Source organism: Pinus tabuliformis, chromosome 3_1 (assembly GCF_031772625.1).
Source record: "Pinus tabuliformis cultivar Carrire ecotype Pingquan chromosome 3_1, CPIR1, whole genome shotgun sequence".
Lineage (NCBI taxonomy): Eukaryota > Viridiplantae > Streptophyta > Pinopsida > Pinales > Pinaceae > Pinus > Pinus tabuliformis.
The window spans coordinates 791426393-791442444 of record NC_142301.1 but is presented as its reverse complement, the minus strand read 5'-3'; the positions used below and the strand labels follow the sequence as shown (position 1 = coordinate 791442444).

Sequence of the window (16052 nt, the reverse complement as noted above, 5' to 3'; positions counted from 1 at the left end):
TTTGTTAAAGATAGAGTTTACTTCTATGGTCACCGCCTTAATCATAAACGCACACCGCCTTTGACGTAATTTCGCACAAGGGTATACTTGTGCTTTTTCCGGGCAACTTGCTGCACAGCGATTTGCAGTTGGGAGCGCTAGAGGTTCGAGTTTCGCAATGGCTGTACGGCAGGGGAGGGGTGAAATCCCCTCCTTTCGGGATGTTACGGCGGGTCAATCCAGCACCAGTCGAGGGAAAGGTCCGCTTCTAGACGAAGTTGATGACACGCCAGTCCTGGGGCACCAGTGGCAAGCACGGCTGGTCAATAAATGCCTTCCACGGGCCCAAAAGAAACCCAGGTACGTAATTCCGAATCACAAATTGGAGGATTATCGCTGTTATATGCGTGACCATGCGTTGATTTGTAAATTCATCGGGTATTGGCCTTCTGAACGGGATCTCCTGCGATGGATCCAACAGCGATGGAAACCACGAGGCCACATTGATCTCAAATTAGGTGCAAAGGGGTTCTTTACAGTCATTTTTGCCAATCTACAGGACAAGGCCGCGGTGTTTGAAGAGGGTCCTTATTTTATGAATAATGCAGGATTGTTTATACGGTATTGGGAGGACAGGTATAATCCGGAGGCTGAGCAAATCAAAGCTGCACCGCTCTGGGTTCGTCTCTTTGGGCTCCCAGATGAATTTTGGGATCCAGAAATATTAGAAGGGATTGGAAACTCAATTGGATCATTTGTTAAGGTGGCTGAGACCACAAAGAGGGGTAAATATACCTCGTACGCAAGAATTTGTGTGTATATGGACATCTCAGCTCCCTTACCAGACTTTATTGAGCTGGAGTATCAGGACGAAATTTGGCAGCAACCTATTGATTATGAGCACATCCCGTTTCGCTGTCGACGCTGTCATGTTTACGGTCACCTTGCCAGGGATTGCCCACAGAGTACTGAACAACCGCTGAATACTAACCTACAAAGTCATCAACCAATGGCCACAAAGGATACGTCTGATGCTGCTCAACCATGTGAAAGGAAAATTGGGGAAGCCTCCGGCTTTCAAGAGGTGCAGCGGAAAAGGAGACCACCTCCTGGGAATATTAAAGTCCACAACCCGGCCCGAAATACCATCCCTGCAAGTCACAATCAGTATACTATTCTGCAAACAGAGGTCGCCGAAGGAACTCAGGGTAAGGACACCAACCTAATTGGACAGGACCTGGAGAGCAACGTCAGTGCACCGATGGAAATTATCAAGGATGGCAAGAGGAAGAGTCGAAGTCCAAGTCGGGAACCGGAAGGCGATGACAAAGCTCGCGATGATAAGACTATCGCTCCAACTTCGGAGGGGCAGGAAGTTCTAAAGGCAGTGGGTATCGAGGAAGAATCCATTCTTAAAAAGTTGCTTACTGAGTGGAAAAAATTGGATGAACGATTCATCCCAGAGAATGAGAAACAATTATATAAGGAAACCTTTCAACGGTACAAGGAGAAGACGGCTGGTTGTTTAGACTCGCGGCTGATACACGACGCTCAGGAAGGGGATAGTCTAGGTAAGCTCGGTCGGAAGAAAGGGCGACGCACGTTGAATGAATCCATTCAAGCAGTGGGTGAGAATCTGGTAAACTCTGGAAAGGTGATACCTCTGTCTGAGGTATTTGTCCCAAACCCTCGAAAATTTTAAATGATAGTATTAAGCTGGAATATACGGGGACTTAATAGTCGAGGGAAGCAGCGATATTTGAAGGAACGTGTAATGAGAGATAAGCCATGGTAGCTTCAATGAAAACATCCCTATTTAAAATTGGCTCAGATAATAAGAAGTGATCCAGGCGAGAGGCAATTTGGTGCTGTCCTCCACGCCGGTTATTCCAGGTATGTACACCATTGATGGTATTTATGTCCACTAATCTTAACTCCCTGATCAAATCGTTAAACTCCTCCATAAGTGAATCTTCTCTCCTAACCCCTCCTCTCTTTTCACCTAAATTGCGAATGAGATTGAAATCCCCCCCAATCATCCAAGGAATATGCGGAAGAAGGTTCCTCATAGTATGGAGGTTCCTCAAGAACACCTGCCTATCTCGATGAATATGGGGCCCGTAAACCCCTGTAAACAGAATACGTTCCCCCATCCCAACTAACCGAAACACCCCTGAAAGAATTCTTGGAAGAGAATACCAATGTTCGAAAATTACCTCCTCTGGGTTCCACAAAACGGCCAATCCCCCTGCTGTTGCTATTGCATGGAAGAGACCTCCTGAATGGAATGCGAGAATAAATCTGGAGATTCAACAAATGTATATCAGAGAATTAGATTCGCGAAAAATTAGGATACGTCCAGGCAATGATATCCTTCGCTGGGGGAAAGCACCGCAAGGTATGTTTACAGTGAAAGAGGCTTATTACTGGCTAACAAAGGAGGATGCAATGGCTGACCCAACGCCTTGGCAAAAACTCTGGGAAGCAAAATGGTGGCCAAAGGTTACAATTTTTGCATGGTTGGTGTGCCGAGGTAGGATCTTGACGTGGGATAATCTCCAGAAACGAGGTATGATTGGTCCCTCCTGCTGTTCTTTATGTAACAAGGAATTTGAGACACAGGAGCACTTGTTGAGTCGCTGTTTGTACATCCAAAGCCTGTGGGAGGAAATTCGGAGTCTCTTCGGTTATTTGAATAGGGACCCAGATAGTCTTAGGGGTACCATTTTACAATGGGGAGTGGGGCATTTTCACAGCAAACTTGTCAGGAGGCTATGGAGTCTATCGTTGGGTTTTGTCATTTGGGAGGTGTGGAAGGAACGCAATCGGCGAATTTTCCAGGGACGCAGCTGCTGTGAGGCAGGCATATGGGAGGTGATATGTCGGTCGCTGAAGGAAACCGTCCTCTCTGAATCTTGGGAAGAGGAGGACTGGAAATTAAATGTGGAAGAGCAGCGAATATTAACCAAATTGAACATCGATTTTACGATGTTATACCCAAACACTGATCGGAGTCGTCCACAGCGTATGCAGAGCCCCAATTACTTTCGCCTCCCAGGCGATCATCAAATTAAACTGTCCTTCGACGGTGCGTCAAAGGGTAATCCTGGGGAGGCAGGCTGGGGTGGGATTTTCCGCGACAGCAGAGGGAGTTCGCGTTGGGCATATGCGGAATGGGGGGGGGAGATGTCCAATAACGAGGCGGAGCTCTGGGGGGCTTACCATGGCATTCGCATTGCGGTAAGGAATGGCTATCGCAATCTGGTTATAGAAGGCGATTCCCAAATCGTCATTGACATGCTCCGGAAACTACAGCGGGGAAAACCATGGGATCACGTCGCCAAGAGCTGGAGGGTTGCTGCCATTATCCAAGATATTGAAGGACAGCTGCGGCAGATTGATTATATAACACTTACCCATGTCCTGCGCCGTGGCAATCGGGCGGCAGATTATCTCGCCAATTGGGCAAGTGGTGAATCGGCTCGGGTGTTGGATGGTAGCTGGAGTCTGATACATGAGGATCCACGCTGGGCTGAGCTGGCAGCCATCATCCGCCAGGATAATGATGAGGCCATCGGGCGCGACAGGACCGTTTAGCACCCTTCACATAATGATCCGGGGACGAAAGGAGCGGCATAATAAAGAACGCAGCGGTGGGATCAGGTACGAATCCGCTCAACTTCCCATTTGGCAGAATGATTTAATGCAGACATGCGACGAATTGCCCATCCCAAGGCCGACGGCAGAATGGGTATTGTTGTGGGTATGCGGTGGCATCGGGAGGACAAAGTGCTCATCACATCAACACCTTCGTCCCGCGACGTGTAATAATGACCAAGTTTGGGCGCTACCTCACAATGACGACGGAAGGTGGTCGACTGGTATAAGGCTCCATGCAACCGTTTTCCTCTTCCATGCTTGTAGAAGAATTGGTTTCTCTCTGTCCCAGCTCTATTTCGTGAGGGAGGTTAGTTTCGGTTTGCCGTCCAGACGAATTGGGCAACTGCTGTCTGTAAGTATGGCTGCAGTCCGCTCTGAGGGTAGACGAACGCGCAGTCAGGGGGTGACTCTGGAGGAGCAGGGGAAACATGCAGCTGATGAAGCTTTGCGTTCTATACATGTAGACATCTCTGAGGAGTCGGATGACCAGGCAGGAGATATCGGGGAGAATTATGGAGAAGAGCTGCGACGGCCGACCTCGGGAGGCAAGGTAGGCAAATGGATGCGGCATTCTAGCTCTGTAGGTGCCGGAGATGAAGATGCTGCGGAGGATGATAGTAGTCCAGCGGAAGATGATGACGAGGAGGTTCACGGAAGTCGCGGTCGAGGTAGAGGCCGAAGGGGCCGCGGTGGTGCACGCGGTCGTGGTCAGGCCCGAGCTCGCGAGGAAGGTTGCAGTACTGGGGTTCCTGGAAGGGGGCGAGGAAAGAAGGATATGCGACGCAAATTGAAGGAAGCCGAGAGAGCCTACATGCAGGAAACCCATCCTAATGTTCGGAGGATTGTTGACCACCTGGAGGAGGAGGCGCTGCAGGAACAATCGGATCCGGAGATGGCTGATTGGGAGCATTATCTTCCTGACCCTGGCCACACCAGAGGGCGGATGTCCCTATATAAACAATCTCTGCACGTATATTGGGGTCTGAAGCGTTTGCTTGCCAAGTCCATGGAACAAGTAGCAGCGGAAATGGTGGAGATTGCCCAAGAGAACCTGAAAAAAGAACTGAAGAATCTACAAATTACTCTCATGATGCAGGACAGGAAGATCGACAAGCTGGTCCAGCTGATCAAAGATGGTGGCATCGTTAAGGTGGAACCTGATATCCAGCCAGAGGACATGAAGCAGTAGCGTCTGACGGTTTTTATATATCACTCTTTTTTGTAGTTTCGCTATCATAGAGGGCTTTCATTTCAGTTCAGTCTTCGCAGCTTTGTGTAGTATGTTAAGGTTGAATAGTAGGGTTTTCTTTCCTGTTTAGACAACTTGAACATATACTTCCTTTTGCCTGGACATGAGTTATTTTTGAAGCTCACCTGGTTTCCCTTCGGGGCGGGTGACGGCATTTATATGTACATAGTTTTCTTATTTTTCTATTAATGGAATCATACCTCAGCTTACAAAAAAAATGATAAACTTAGTGCCTTTCTATCTTATCGGATGAATAAAAATAGTATAATATTAAAAAAAATGTGCGACTGACAATCATTGCGTATTAAATGGTGCTTGATATTTCCCAATAAAACCAAGCTCAATTATCCGTAAGCCTACAAACCACGTAGCCTTCGAAGGAGAGACTATACTTTATCCCACATGCGTTGCGTGGGATCAACAGCATATAATCCACATGATCTGTGACGTCTTTCAACCCAGGAGGGGAAGTAGGCGACGATCTATTAACCAGTCATCATGTCCGCCACAGTCCTTCGGACATTTCTTCCGGAGTCCGTAGCCGGGACCGAACGGCAACCTCTTCTGCGCTACATACTGACCGTATTGTACCCCAAATATATCGAAGAATTATGCCCCGTCCCGGTCATCCACTTACAGGTATTCTACTGTCTACAGATTCCTATCCATTTTAATCTCTTTTATTTATTGGCGCCCATAATCGATCTATCTGCAGGGGGACGCAGCGTTGAGATGGCCGACGGTAGCAGCGGCTTCTTTCTGTGGATGTCTGCTGGGCTTCCTAACCAGCGGTCACATGCTCCGCCGCATCGTGACCAGGAGCCGGCGAGAAAGAGGCTTCTTCTCTTGGGGTTTCGCGTTTCTCTGGTACGCCATCATGTGCCTGGGCGGTTTCTTCCACCAGCATTAGCCCGTCCCCCTTCTTTTATAAAACGGATATCATAGGGACGGCCTGCTCCTCGATCTCGATCGTCGCCGGTTCGATTCTCGCAGACGACACATCAGACGCCACGCGTATCTTTCAGCTAGCGATTTATGGTTTCCTGATCTTCTTGGCCGTTTCAGGTTCACAAGCCGTGCGGGAAGTGCTGTACCTGGGGCCAATGGTTTTGTCCATAGTTCCGGCAGCTTGGTTTCTTTGGAAAGTTAATACAGAGGCAGCGGCCAGGCAAACGTCCGAAGCGGTGAGAAAACGTATATGGAAGTGGTCGGCAGTGGCGGTGGTGCGGTTGGAGGTGTTGTTGGGGATAAATGGCTGTGCCTACTCTTTGGCTCGAATTTCAGTATGATGTTTTGGGCATTCTTGGGCTGTAACATCGCCCTGTTTGCTTTCTTTCCCATTGTTCTCCTACTCGCGCCGCCCAAGCAAGGAGGAAATCCCAATCTGAAGCGTTCTTGAATAATTTCATTTATGCGTTTCCCCAGATTGGGGGAATCGATCTTCTGACGTCAATAAAAGGCCCACATAGACCTTTAGTTCTGTGATTCTAATCGCTTTATAAATGCTACTGACTAAAACGATTCTTGATGTCGAAATCGATAGCTTTCATTGTCTCGGTCGCGGAATTAATATGAAGATCGAAGTCGTTTCGCTTTTTATTTATTAAATTTGTTGAGTAGATTATTGCTTCTGAATATGAATTGCACGATGATGATTAAATTGCCAATCAAATTTGCAGCAATTTATTGAATGAATCATGTCGCGTTCACACTACTTGCGGTGATCTTTGCATGTAATCGAACCTTTAATTGTTAATTTTAGTTAATGAATTTCTTAGTGAATTTAGTCAAATTTGTGCAAAGCAGTGCTGGCATGCTCCATGTTTCAAACTGTGGTTGCAGTGCCGTGCTTTCTCCGAGAATTAGCTGGAGATCTTCCTTCTGGTGATTTAGATAAGTACGACTGTCGTAGAAATAAGTAGGTCACAGCCACCTTCTGACACCATAGACGAAAAGGAGAAAACGTATCACAGATTGCATGTGCCTACTAAGTACATGGGATTTCCTAGTGTTACACGGTAACACTTTCTCGACGATAGGGAACGTTCTCCACTCCACGTTCATATATTACGTGAGTAAATGGGAAGGCATATTTTTCCATGTTTCAGTTGCGTCTCCTTTTCAAAAAAAAACGGAAATGAATATTGTGAAAGAAAAAATATTTGATGATGATGATGGTTAACGTCTGTTTAGATCAAATAATGGTCTATGGTCTATTTAGATAGCAAGTATAATATGAGGCTTTGCTATTTAGAATATGTTTTTTATACTAAAAAATTATCGATAATAATTTTTCAATATTTGAAAAAAAAAAATAATAAAAAAATACATTTTAATATGACCGAAAGAAATAATATAAGTAATTAATGGACTAAATCACTTTGGAGTAAAATAGAGATAGGTGCATATGTAATTTTGGATGAAAAATTAGCCCCAACATCATTTGTCACAAAAGTTAAGAGTATTGAAATGTGCTTGTACACATTTTAGTCTATTTTTAACTTATAAGACCAAATAAAGAGGAGAATTACAATGTCTAGTATCTTTATATTAAATAATGTATATATACAATATAAATATTTCTTTTGTAAGAAATTATTTATTTAACTTTAAATTTATACTCATCCTAATTTAACCACAGATAAATAATTTATGGTAGAATTTCTATGTCTAAACAAAAATTTAATATGAAGTATCCCAAGACATCTTAATCAAGTGGAAAAGAATTCATATGTAATAAAATATCCAATATAAAAATTTACAATGTCTATTATATTTTTATTTTATATTTTTAAGTTATGATTAAAATTGTAAATATAAAAAGAGAAAATATTATTTATTGTAATGTTGGCTTAAATTTTATTTTATATATTGCTTCATGATTTAAAATTGAATTGTGAAAATATATAATATAGGTGAGGTCAAGGGATTTCTTACTAAGGAGGTAGTCCAGGTCACTACCAATCGAGTCTGATGGGGATGAGATAGGGGAGTTTAGAGGGGTCGCCGAAACCATAAGCTCCTTGCCTTTCAGAGATTGAGTCAGTCCCCTTTTCGAAGAGGGAGAGGAAGACGAGATTAAAGTGATATGAGAGTCCGCTTTGAAGGAGTTGATAGGTTTGGGAGCCGGAATGGGGACAGGGAGATCTTTGTCAGCAATAGGATCTGGGGGGGAGTGCAATAAAGGGATGGATTCCCTTTTTCAGCTGAATCGAGGGGTCTACTCCAGCTTTCAGGCATATTTCTTTAATTTTGAGTATTTGTAGAGGGAGAGATATAGGACCGAGGAGTAGATTTCTAACCAGGGGAGGCAAGATATTGGCAATCATCTATAGGTCTAAGAACTCCCTGTGGTTTGCCAGAATCTGAGGGAGAAGAACTAATAGCAGGGGAGGTTTTTTCCATTTCAGAAAAAGGTGGTCTTGTCCCCCTATTATTTTTTGTTGATTGATGCTTACCTTGAAATATTCGGTTTTTTGACACAGGGCGATGAGGACAGTTTTTATGGAGATGTCTTGTCTTGTGGCATACTGAGCACCTGAAGGGGACTCCCCAAAAGTCCAATCTTTGATTTATTTTAAAATCCCTCCATGATATCTCGATGTGGTCGGGAAAACCACCCCTATAGGCTTTCTCAATGAGAACTCACGCAACACGTTTGTCTTTCTCCCCCAGACATCTAGAATCCACATAAACACATCTTCCTAAAGCATTTCCTATCTCATATAGAGATTCTTTTGACCACAACTCCAAGGGAAGACCCGGAGTTTTACTCAAATTAAATTGTTTATGGGGGTATTTTTCAGCGGATTATAGCCCATGTACCATCTGTGAAGCGCCAGGAAACTCCTTCCATGCACCCATGGACGAGTCTGAACTGCTTCCCGGTCGCTGGCACTCAGAAAATGAAAGCAGTACCACTCCTTCATCAATTTGGCTATGATGGGAATGTAGCCAATCAAAGGTTTCCATTGAGACTCTAACCATTTTCTCATTCTGGCATTGTCCATTTCAGGGAAATGCCACCGGCCAACCAAGGCGAACTCCTGTAGGCTTTCAATTCGTTCTGTAAGATAAATGTTGTCCAACCTAATCGCCGTTGGTGGCAGAATAGTTTTTACAGGTTTTTTATTCTTTCTGAAGAAATATGAAGATTCATGTTCTACATGGCCTCTTTGGAGGTGGTCACTTTGGGTTCCTTCCCGGGATGTTTGAGGGATTTGACAGCGATTTCCCGCCAAGTCATCTGTTTGCTGCGAGGGCATGACAATCATATCAGCCAGCGTGGACTGCCAATCTGTTGTCAACGTGGCGGAGACCTTACAAGACTAGGCCAGCTCATCTGCTTTGACCAGGGCCTCCGTGACTGATGCGTCAGACCCCCAATCCATAGAAACCCACCCCCAGTGTACTGTGCAAATCCTTAAAAAGGGATTTCCGGATCAGGCATTATTTCATGCCATAAATAGACAGGTCACTACAGAATATAATACCCAAATCGATGAGAGCATCGGACAGGAAAAGTTTGATTTGCGAGACAAAAGTACTGACCCCTAACCATTCATAAACTAGGAAAGCCATCCTCCCCGCAAATCAGTCCAAACTCTGCAAAAAATATCACAGTGAGAAGGAAAAATAATAGGGGCAGCAGGCACTTCAGAGGAAGGGGGGATGGTGTTGGCAGAGGAGTTCGAAATCTTTCTTTAGTTGATGTGCCTATCATTGATATGACGGAAGAAGGGCCTCTTAGAGCAAGTGTGGCCGCGAAGCCTTTGAAATGACTTTCATTTTATCCATGAATATAAGGGGGTTGGGGGCTGGCCAAAAAAATTTAGCCCTCAAGAATCTTTTCCTTGCAAATCAACCCAAAATCATTTTGATCCAAGAAACCATGCACAACACTCCTGTATCCATTTCATACTTCAGAAAAATGTTACCTACTTGGCATATGGTCGCTATGGAAGCAAATGGTCAGTCTGGGGGCCTAGCAGTCTTATGGGACCTCGAATGGATCAGAGCAAAAGCATACAAATGCTTCGTTGGTATTCTCATATCGGCGTCTATTAGGGGGAAAGATTGGCCAATAAATATTTTAAACATGTATGCTCCTTACAAAAACATGATAAATTTCTGGGAGAAATTTTTTGCTTCAGAAATTGTTGATATTGAGTACTTGATGATTGCAGGAGATCTAAATGTCACGCTAAGCACTGATGAAATCTGGGGAAACAGTCGGAAAAAAGATCCCCTTGCTGACCGTATCAGATATGAGCTGCTGCACAGGAATTTGGTGGACATAAATCCGCCCAAAATGAAGCCAACATGGGACAATGGAAGAAATGAAGAAGCATATATAGCAAAAATACTTGATCGGTTCATTCTACATGAAAGTATAATTGATAGACTGGGTATGCCCTTTACCTCAATTGGAAATGACTATATATCAGATCACAGACCGATTTTTCTAGGATGGAGAGAAAAAGGATTTAGAAAAGGGTATCCTTTTAAATTTAACAGATTATGCTTGGAAGATTCTGATTTCAATGAAGCCATAATTAGACAATGGAAGGAGTTATCATCAAGAGAAAAAATGCCTCCTTTTTTAACTTTCAGAGATAAGATGGAGTACATTCGAAATTTTGTAAAAGACTGGCAGTATAAGAAAAGACAACAAAACAGAGTAGCCCTTCAGGAAATTCAGAAGGAATTGGACAACATCTCTGGTAAGTTAGCTGCTCACAGTATCCCTTTCAACATGAGATGTCGTATGAAAGAATTACAAAGGAGAAAGTGCAAAATCCTAGAATAGGAAGAGGCATCATGGAGATTAAAAAGCAGGGCAATCTGGTTGAAGGAAGGAGACAGAAACTCAAAAAAATTTCACAGATTTGCAAGCTCAAGAAGAGAGAAGAATTCTATATGGAAAATCAAGGATGAAAAAGGAGCCTTTCTATATTCACAACAAGACATCTCAAGTGAAGTTGTGAGATATTTTGGAAACCAATACAGAAGATCTGATGTCTGCAGGATACAGGACATTATGTGGGGAATAGATCCTTTTCCTCAAATGTTTGACGGGGATCAAAATGATTATATTTTCCAGCCAATAACGGAGGAAGAGCTTCTAGAAACCATGAAATCCTTTAAAAAGGATAAATGCCCTGGTCGAAATGGCTGGAAGATTGAATTTCTCATCCATTTTTTTGATCTCATCAAACAAGATCTTCTAAGGATGGTAGAGGGCTCAAGAATTTCAGGAAGCATCCACCAGTTTACCACATCCACTCATATTGCCCTCATACCCAAGAAACAGGAAGCAGAATCTTTTCAAGACTATAGGCCAATATCTCTTTGCAACATATCATACAAAATCATATCCAAAATTATCGTTGAAAGGATAAAGGCAATTTTGTCAAAGCATTTAACAAAAGATCGGCATGCTTTTTTGAAAGGAAGAAATATCCTAGACGTTGTTGCAAACACTCAAGAGGTATTGTTCTCCATGCACACAAAAAAAATTGAAGCTGCCATTTTCAAAATTGACCTCCGAAAGGCTTATGATTGCCTTGATTGGGGCTTCATGCGATGCCTTCTTGCTAAGATTGGATTGAGAGAAAATTTGATAAGCTGGGTAATGGCATGTGTGGAAAATGTGAACTATGTTGTTATAATAAATGGGATTCCATCTCCTTTTTTCCAAGCTTCCAGGGGTCTACGCTAGGGATGCCCGCTATCTCCTTTATTGTTTATCCTGGCAATGAACACCTTAAGCCTACACATCAATAAGGCAGTTAGTGAAAACAGGTGTCATCCTCTGAGGATCTGCAGGAACAATTACATATCGCATAATCTCTTCGTTGATGATATACTTATTTTCGGAATGTTGTGCAGGCTCACGTGGTCATGCCTATATGAGATCCTCCAAAATTTCCAAAGGGCCACGAGCTTACAAATAAATGAATCCAAGAATGTTCTCTTACATAATGATGGCAATCCGAAACTAATAGAGTGGATAACCTCGCTTTTTGGGATTGAGGCACGGTCCATCGATCAGGGAATGAAATATTTGGGATTCCAGTTAAAAGCAAAAGGATACTCCAAATTGGATTGGCAGTGGATAATAGAAAGATACTACAAAAAGATTTCAGTATGGGAATTCAAATGCCTTTCAATGGCAGGAAGAGTCATCCTGGCTCAATCAGTCCTCACTCAACTCGCGGTATATTGGGCGCATCTGTTTTTTCTTCCAGCAAGCATTATCCAGAAAATGAACAAGATAACAACAAATTTTATTTGGGGCGGCCAGGCTGAGAAAAGGAAATATCATTTGTCTAAGTTATCAGCGATCTCGTTGCCGAAAAATCTGGGAGGATGGGGTCTGTTGGACCTAAGGAGCTTTGGAAAGGCCCTTCTATGCAAATCCCTATGGAGAGGGATTTTCGGCGAGAGCCCATGGAGCAATACCATAAAAAAGAGGTATATGGGCAGTAAGGATATCTCATATTGGTTCAGAATGGGAAGGATCGGATCCATCTATGGCTCTGCAATATGGCTAAGCTTCTGTAAGATATAAGGGTTATTCTTAAAAAATCTGATTTGGAGTTTTCAATCCGGCAGCAAGATTCTCATTGGTCTTGATACTTTCCTGAGCGGATAGGAGGAAATCATCTTGCCAAAGACACTCCTTACCTTTTTCCACAGGAAAGGTTATTTTACCTGGGACAAACTCATTGCAGAATGGCATGGACCCCTCCCTATTTGGAAAGGAGATGACAAAATGGGGATGTCTGAAAATGTGGCAAGACAGTGGAGAATTTTAAAAGTTTGTCTGAGAAACTGTGGAATATATCGTTCATTAGATGTCGATGTCCTAACATGGAAAGATATAAAAGGGATATCCCAGGTTCGAGTAAAGGATATTTACCTAAAGCTGATAACCTCTGGAGGTACCATCCCCAGCTCTACTTTTCCATTATCTTTCTGGAAATCTGGTTGCCTGTCCAAATCTATTTTTTTCTCGTGGCTAGTATTCCACAATAAAAACTTATCTTGGGAAAACTTAAAAAAGAGGGGTTGGCAGGGCCCGGGTCTTTGCCCAATATGCAGAGCTGAGGAAGAAACAAATTATCATATGTTCCTTCTCTGTCAGAAATCACAGCAGTTATGGCAAGCTCTGGAAATTCATTATGGTTTCCCTCATGCTTCTCTCACATCTATTCAAGAGGCTTTTATACGGTGGAGCACGCAAAGGGAATCTTGGAGGCCGATTTTCATCATCACCTTATGGTGCATATGGAGATGGAGAAACAACAATATTTTTAAAGAATGTAAGGAGCCTTTTAGGGGAATCGTCCAAAGCATATCTTCTCTTTTTGAATCCATACCTGAAAAGCCTCCAAAGGAAAAGAGATCAAATCCCATCATGGATGATCTATGTAGTGACAAGTCCCCGAGAGCGTTCTTTGATGGAGCGGCCCAAAATTATTCATGTGGCTATGGAATTCACATGATCTTGGATGAAAATACTCAGTATTTTATTTCTTGGAATGGAGGAAAAGGATCCAGCTGCAAAGCGGAGGCGATGGCTCTTGCGAGGCTCCTCTCCTTCTGTATTTTCTTTAACATCCATTCTGTCTCAATATTTGGGGATTCCAAAGTAATGGTGGATTTTTTTCTGGGAAAAATCCATTTTAGCAACCCTCACCTTGTAGGTTGGATGAACAGGATAGTCTTTCTATGGGAAAGGATGGAAGGATGTTCCATACAGCACATTTACAGGTTACATAACAGAAAGGCAAACAGTTTATCAAAGGAAGCCCTGTTAACGTCTCCAGGTATATGGCATATGAAGGTATTTTCAGATAAGCAGGTGTTCTCTATCACAGATTTTTCCTTTCTGGATGCTTTCTGAGGATATCAGGTTCTTTTTGTTTATGTCTCTTTTTGTCCATGCTGTCCTCATTATGATTTTGTCTCTCGCCTTTTTTGGAATTTCCATACAGCGATGTTTCCTCCATGGAGGATCTCAGCATTCCAATGTTTGTATGTTTTTCAAAATATTATCTCTGCGACTTTCTATTACAGAGGCATGGCTGTGATATTAGATGATCACCAGTTTTATGTTTATTTGGGGATTATAACTTCTTTCCTCTTTCTCTTTTTCACTCTGTAACGGATTGCCCACCAGTCTGGTTTTAGCTCATATGCAGTTTTCCATCTAGCGAATGTATTTCTGATCATTATATTCCTTATATAATATAATTTTGGCTTTTTCGTTCCTGAAAAAAATATAATATAGGTGAGGTTTATTAAGGAAATTGGTTGAACGATGTCCATTCAATAATAAAAATCCTCATGGAAAAATAAATATGAAGAAAATAAGCCATGGAAAAATCATTGTAATATGTAACTTTGTTGCTCTTGTTTTTTAAATGGTAAGTTTCATGGTGAATAAAATGTCAAAACATAATGGAAACTATTTTTTTGGAAAAGGAAATATTAATTATGGAAAAATTCATAAATTTGAAAAAAAAATGGCTATTTGAGATTTTTTTTTTTCAAATAATTTTTAATTCTGAAAATTTGATTTTAAACCACATAAAATCACCAATCTAAAATTAGAAATTCAAATTTTAAAAATTCAAAAAATAATTTTCAATTTCTAAAAAGTAAGCTTAATATTTAATTTTACTAAAACTTTAATAAACTTTAGAAATAGTTTCTAAAAAATTGCAAATTAATTAAAAGTCAAAGCATCTAATTTGTTTTTAAAATGCTTTATGAGTAGTAATTCAACATTTTTGTGTAAATCATGATTAAAAAACTAGTGTTGCTTATTACCTGTCTTTTAAGCAAAAAGTAGAGAACCTTTACCAAAACCTTGATGGAGGGGGATTCAAATAGATAATAATCTATTCTTACATGATAACATAATTTTATGAAAAAAAGTGTGCAACAATTAAATAATTAAACAATAAAAAATATATTAATAGAAAAATGTGAAAATACATTGTTAAAAAAAAGACACTTGGCAAACTGAAGTTTTTTTTTTCCCCCTATGAATTTACCCTACACTTGGCAGCATCTCTCCATGACATGTCTATCTATGCATTTTCCACACATTAATTCATGTCCTCCTCTGCATCCTCGCACACTCTGGCTTGATGTGATCCTGGCCACCACCATGTAAGCATTTATGTTGCTCGCCATGCCTCTTTTTTGGAGTGTCACTCCTTCCTCTCTAGACATTTCGCTCCATGTTCAGCCATGTATTTATGCCTACTTTGTTCCCTTAGCTTCTGATATACCTATACCTCCAACTAATTCCACACCTTCCCAACTCGAACCAATGATTCAAGAAAGAGGACAAGTTTGTTGTGGTGGTCGTGGGTGGGGGAAAGGTGGCCCGCCTACTGCTCCCATGGTGGAAGAGAACTTGGATCTTTTTTATAACAATACACTTGAACACATTAAGCAACATGTTACAGGTCTGGAAGCTAAAGAAAGTCAACAGTTGGGAAATTCTCTTTGGGCGCTCTGCAATCTCCTCGCCTATCACCTCTTGACTTAGGAAAGGGATTGTAACAATTTTTCCAGGAGGATAATCGAAGCCAATGCCCACAATCAAATCTATTCCTCCCTCTATCATCTCTCCTGTGACCTTGGTCTATAATTCCCACTAGAATTCCCTTCATCTTCCTCTCCTAGTCCTTTTGCGTCAAATTCGGTCCCTCCCAACTCCTCCTTGCCCTCCACCATCTATGCTAGTGTTGGGCATAACTCTCTCTTTTGTGGGTTGTTGGGCACCTCATTCCAATCCATTGTCTTCCAGCGAGTTGATGAAAAGACTTCTCCTCTACACCCTAGTCCCTTTGGTTGTTTCATTATGGATGAATGCCCTAAAGAAGGCCCTTCCGACTTCAGAAAAGACAGTGTTTTTAATCCAAACAATGGGGAACATGCATAGAAGCAGCGAGGTCCACGCTCCCTCAAGCTCATGAGGATCCAACCCATCATGAACAAGTCCATATTTTTGCATGGTATTCATTATGTTTCTCTTAAAGGTCAAATGTTAGAGCGACAATCATTGTAGGCTCTTCAACAAACACTATGTTTATCTCTTTTTTCTTTTTTCTTTTTTCCTCTCTTAATTGTAACAATGACA

The 16052-nt window shown here is 42.1% G+C and overlaps 1 pseudogene across 1 annotated transcript; it reads left to right on the top strand.

Annotated features, from left to right (window-relative positions):
* Window positions 1-5245: 5245 nt before the first annotated feature.
* On the top strand, window positions 5246-6674 carry LOC149189820 (uncharacterized; annotated as a pseudogene). Its single transcript, XR_016256436.1, has 2 exons — window positions 5246-5527; window positions 5604-6674. The product of XR_016256436.1 is annotated as an uncharacterized LOC149189820 (transcript).
* The last annotated feature ends 9378 nt before the right edge of the window (window positions 6675-16052 follow it).